The following is a 6,041-nucleotide window of genomic DNA, read 5'->3' as shown; positions in this document are numbered from 1 at the left end:
TGAGCGCCAGCGTTGCTCAGCCTTTGGCTGAGCCTTTCCCTTCCTTATATTGGCTCGGTGGGAAGGAAAGGCTTGCTAATTCTTCCCAACATGAGAAGACTTATTGTCCCTCTTGACTGCCGTTCAAGAACAGCTGGTTTTGTTGTATTGTGGAGCTGTGTATTTTCTTTTTAACGGCTCAGCACTACTTAAAAGGCAGGTCTGGCCCGAGCACGTCTGCCAAATCAAATGGTTGGCTTGCTGTGAAACTCGGCCTAAGACTTTAAGTGGGAAGAGGTCCAACAACAGAGCAGGTCAAAAATCCCACTTGGCTCAGATGCCTGTTCCTTGGTTCAAGACTTCTGACAGCAAACCCACCATTTTTAGTAGTGACTGTGTGAACTTGTAGTGCATTGCCTGTTTGGAGAGCGCTGCGTATTCTACTTGCATTGAAGTAAACTAATCTCAACTCAAAACAGATTATTTAAAAAAAAAAAAAGACTTGTGGGTGGGGACTTTTTTTGATGCATTAAGGATGTCAGCAAGAGGGTTTTATTCCTCCTCTTTCTTTGAAGCTCTGCCAACTGTGGTCTTTGCAGGTGATGCTTGAAGAGTTGGTGGGGTTTTCACTAGGAAGACTTGCAGTGCTGCCTCTTACCTGTAGTTTCTGCCTCTTAAATCCCAGCAAGCTGGTGGCTTTTACAGGTTTATTACTAATTGCTTCCAGTCTATCTGACTCGATTTTTATTCCAGCCTGTAAGAGCAAGCACACACCAAGATGTGCCAAAACACAGCTGGAAAACACCTGCATCTCGCTGAGCCCCCCCACACCTCTGCTGCTCTATACCCCAAAACACGAGGGTTTCCCCTCCATCAGAGGCATGGAAAGCAGGCAATGGTGCTGTTAGAGGTGCCAAGGGTTTTGCAGGAGAGCTGGAAATCCAAGCCCAGCCTGCAAGCAGTGGTGGCCTGTGCCGTTTCCAATGCTGACCTGCCCATTCGCTTGCTGGTGGAGCACTGAAACGGCTGGGCAGGACAGCTTCTCATGCAGCACCGCAGCTCACAGTCTGCCGGGCAACCTGCAGCTTAGTAAACACCATGTCAGCTAGCAGATTAATTGCTGTATAAACACCAAGCATGCCTGAAGGAGGCATGAATCTCCGGGTCCTTGCTTGTGCTTGGGAGAGGCTGGGCAGATGTACAGATAGGGCTCTGCCCCAGCAATGTGCATCCTCTCCTCGGCTTTGCCCACCTCTGCAAGTCAGAAGCATTGTCCCTCAAGGGCCAAAAGTGCTGTCTGCTACAAAACAGAGGGGAAAAACCTTGGTCCTGCAACATGAAGCCAAATCTGCCATGTGTGTGGATTGTCATCTTTGCACCGCTGGCACCAAGCGAGTATCACCTGTCGTCCCAGTGCAGAAGTCCTGGTGTGTATCCCCATTAGATCAAGGGAATGCTGGGAGAGTGCAGGGGCATCTCCTGCCCAAACTAAACACCACGTCTTTGTTTACTGTGTGCATTAACAACGACAATTACAAGTGCTAATGCAGTCAGGTTGGTTTAACTCTGCCTCCAGAACAGGTCCTTGCTGGCATTTCTCACCAACTGGACGCAAGGAAAACCCCCCTCCTTCCTCTCACCCAGGCTATGGCACCCAGCAGTCTTTTTGAAGCAATTAAATGCCTCTCTGCTCCTTCAGGTTGGCTTTTTGCTCCATGTCAGTCCCCAACTGCGCAGCTTTCATGCCTGCTTAGACCAGCAATGGGTTTGCTAAGCAGAGTCCCAGTTTTCTTCATCAGCAGCAGACCCAGCCCCACCATGGAGATGTTAAACCTGGCAATGGGAGAGGTGGTGTGAGCACAAGCGGGACAAGGAAGAGAAGAGCGGGGTTCGAGTGCAAAGTGGTGATGCTGTCTGCTTTGTTAGCATCATGTGTGCGGTGTTCCCAGGCTGGTTCCAGGGTCCAGAAGCAGCCCAATCCCAGCAGCAAGAGCAGCAGCTCAAAGCCCTCCGTCCTGGGGGTGAACGGCCCTGGAAGCTGAGTTTGGAGGCCTGGACCAAAAGGCAGGTTTTGGCATGGCACCCATGGCATCTTGATCTACTGCTTGCACAGTGCTGAAACTGGGAATTGTGCATGGAAAGACAGGTGGGATCACAGCAGAAAGGTGCGAGCACAGCACAAAGGTGAGAACACAGCAGAAGACGTTAACGTGCAAGCAGGGAGAGACTGCTCCTTTTGCTTCACCTCAAATTCACAGTCTACCCCAAATGCAGACGTACACGCTAGGTTCTGTGTTGGTGGTGGAGTATTTGAGATGCAACCCTATTACTGAGGGTAAGGGAGGACCCAGCCCATTCATAGCACCTTTGTTAGTTAAAACTAGCTTTAAGCCTCCTCAAATAAGGTGTCTAGTAATCTGGTGAAGGAGCCAGGCAACTGGTTTCTTTTTAATGGGACTGTATATCCAGAGCTTACTGGGAACCAGTGTCGTCAGCGATACAGGGCAGATGTTCCCCCATCACTATGGGCTTGCTCTGAAGGCTTTCAAGACCTGAGGTGTCTGCTTGAAACTCACAGTGGAATGAGGTGGGTGAGGATTTTTTTGTATGCATGACGTGGACACAAATAGCCGGTCCTCACCTCCCTGACCTCCTGGAGTAGAAAGGCAGGTGACTGGCAGGCTTGTGTGCAAACATGCTGAGCTGGAACAAAAGGTTGCTGAAGTGAAGGAGAATCAAAGGCAGCCATCCTGAAGCCAATGGGGGAGCTTAACAGTAGGTCTCACAGCCCTGATTCACTGCAGGCATCGTGATACTTGCTATTTTTTGTTAAATCTACCCCCTGGAGCGAAGCAGGTATCACAGCTTTTGTTAAAGGAGGTTTTGGAGTCTCATACAGGAGGAAGAAAGCATAGAAACCTTAAACTTGGAACAGAAAGCAAATAAAACTGTGATACTTTGGCTTTGTAATAAATATAATTATATTTAAGCTTCTTGCATAATTCCGCAGTTGTCTGAGGGTGCTGAAAGCTCAGAGCTTGTGATAGCAAGTACTACTGACACGCTGCGTGCAGAAATTGGCCTTTTGACTCTAAGAGGATATTGAAGATGTTCTGGTAAATATTTACGTTTTTTAATCTCCAGTGCTAATCAGAACTGAGATTATTTAACTCGCAAGAGTTTATTAAAATAAACTCGGCACTGATTGCTTGCTTTCTGCATTTGCTATTTTTTTTCTACTGTCCAGATGCCAGGGAAGCTGGGCTTTTATTAAGGTTAGATTTGCTGGAGTACTGCGGTTGCTGCTATTTGCTGTAGTAGTTTGAAAGGACTTGGCCCTCAGGGGCAGATATTATTCCAAAATGAGATGTCACCCACATCTTTCTTGATGCTGAAATTCATTAACAATGGGACTCTTGGAATAGAATTTATTCTGTTGTTTTTTTCTTCTTTGAATCTGTTGTTCATTAGAAAAAGGTTTCTTTATTGTGAAGAGAGAGCAGGATGTGTGAGCTCACTTGGCATCATTTCAGCTAATCTTCAAGGTCACACATGACTCCGCAGGCTGCTTCTGCAGCCCCTGGAAGGGCTCCTTTGGCATGGTTCCTGCAGAACTGGCCCGTGGTTATCACCAGTCATGCATGGCGCAAAGGAGATGAAAAATCACAGAGCCCTGGGGCTGCCTGATCAATGCTCCCAAGGCCGAATTGCACACTCTGAGCGTGCAATGGCTTTTCAGGGGGAAGGGTTTGCATTCCTGAGCTGGTAAGAAGTAACGTTGCTGGGTCTGTGCCTTCCTCAGTTCTTGTAAACTTGCTTAGCAGTGAAGCAGGTATCCCGTGATGCTCTTACCAGCCCTGACTTGGTAATTCAGCTCTAACAGGAGCCTGGCTATGTCTGTGACAGATCTCCTACCTAGAGGAAAGGTTTCAGTGATTCTTTCTGCTTCCTTGCTTTGCAAGTTGAAAATTAAGCCCAGTCTGGGTCTGTGCAGCAGACTGTCTCAGAATGGTGCCTACATTTTATGGGGTGGGTTGACCAACAAGGAGCCACAAAGGGTCAGGGAAAGAGACCACACTTTAAAAGCAAACAGAGCTTTGTAAATGCGCCCTGAAGCCTTGGATTTCTGCACAGAGTCAGGGACTGTTGCAACAACTGTTCTGCTGCCAGGTCTCGCTTCACCCCTTGCACAGCAAAATCTGTGAGAGGGTACAGCGAAGGCTGCATGCCCTGAGCTGGGAAACCCAAGGACAAATAATCGCAGAGTCTAGCAGTGAGGGTAGAATAAATGAGCTATTTGAAAATCAAAGCAGGACTCAGCACTGCAGCTCCAACAGTCTGCCTGTGTCCCGGGGTCAAGGAGCTGTGGGATCTCTCATGCCTTGAGGTATCTTTGTCTTTGCTTTTTAATATCAGCCTTGCAAAGTTTGCAGCTTGTCTCGGCACATTCTTTCAGCGCTGCTGCATTTAGGCTCTGAGCAGAGGTGAGAAGCCCTCAGTTCATCCTTAAGGGAAGGAAAGCATCACACTTTGCTGTTTGAAATGACTTTTCACTAATGATGGGCCCATAAGAAATAAAGGCAGTGCCACCAAATGAGCTTGTCTCTGGTTACTGCTGCTGAACCCTCAAACAAGCTGGAGAGGGAAAACATCACCAGCATTGCCCTGACCTAGGAATACCCAGGAAAAAACTATCTTTTGGTCTCCTATGTGGAAAAAAAATAATAAATGCTATTATCATCTGTCCCCACCAGCATCAGGCCGTCTTGTAGCAAATGCTTGCCCATCTTTTCAAGTCTGTCAGCCAGTTTTGACCTTGATACAAACCATACTGGATTTGGGTTTGGCACCAGACAGGGTGAGAAAGGAGGTAGGGGAAGAGGTTCAGTTAAGCACAGTGGGGATGAAGGAGGTGTGAAAAACGGGGAGAAAACTGTATGGATGTGGAGTGAGCAGATGGAGGGTGAAGTGGTGTCACAAGACTCGTGGGTTCTGCTGCATTAATGATGTTAATAAGCAGTGAGGAACAATGAATGAATTATATTGAGCTGATTGGGGTCAGCTGGGGACACCAGAGGGCAACGCTGCCCCACACTTCCCTGCAATGACTAGGGGGGACAGGTTGAGCTAGTAATTTGCATCTCCCTCCAGCAGCAGTTTGAACTGATGGAGGCATCAGTCTGGAGGGTTTTCTCTTTGCAGCAGTGTCTTTACTGTCTGCGACAGTCTAATGCTGATCTCACCAATTAATTTTCGGCAAAGCAGCTCGAGAACTGTTTTGCAGTTATGAATCGAGTTCTGGGGAAATGGGTCTGTTCCCACCACTAAACTGCATTTTGGATCAGGGAACTCTTTCTCAGACCCCAGATAAACCCCTCTTGCCTGGATGAAATGACTGTTAACCTGTCCTGCACAGTGTAAAACAGCACAATGAAAAAACATAGCAGCCTCGGAAGGGCTTGGCCCCAGGACCTCTGGAAACATGATGCTCTCCTGAGTTTTCTCAGGTGCAGGACACATGAGAGCAGGCTTTGAGCAATGTGCACAGGCATGAGGGGCTGAGCATCCGAGGGGACGACTGTGTTTCCTGGCTGATGGGACATCCGTGCAGCCATGTGTCCCAAGCATGTGCTCCTCCACAGAAGATGGGGCACAGCCACCAGCCAGGCTGGGATGTGCTGCACTGGTGGCACTGGGGAGGAATGTGCACTGCTGGTGATCCCTTCCTCATGGAGCTTCTCACCCAGGCTGGGTGCACCGTGCTTTAAACACTCCTGTTTTCTCACCCTAATGGGTGCTGAGGGTCACGAGCTGGCATGAAGCGCAGGTACCCTTAGCGAGTTCCCACTGCTTGGTGGCAAGGCTTTACTTGCCAGCCCCAGGTCCCTGCCAGCAACATGCCACTGTGTGGCTCCAGAGCTGCTCCTCCATTGGGAGTGCTGCAGATGACATGCAGGAGAGCCAAACTGAAACCACGACTGATGCCATCCTTCGCTTTGTCCAGCCCCTCTTTCTTAGCTTCACAGCAGAGGGTAAGTTTCCTTAATGAACCCAAACTGTCC

Source organism: Falco peregrinus, chromosome 8 (assembly GCF_023634155.1).
Source record: "Falco peregrinus isolate bFalPer1 chromosome 8, bFalPer1.pri, whole genome shotgun sequence".
NCBI lineage: Eukaryota > Metazoa > Chordata > Aves > Falconiformes > Falconidae > Falco > Falco peregrinus.
Note: the sequence above shows the minus strand (reverse complement) of the source record.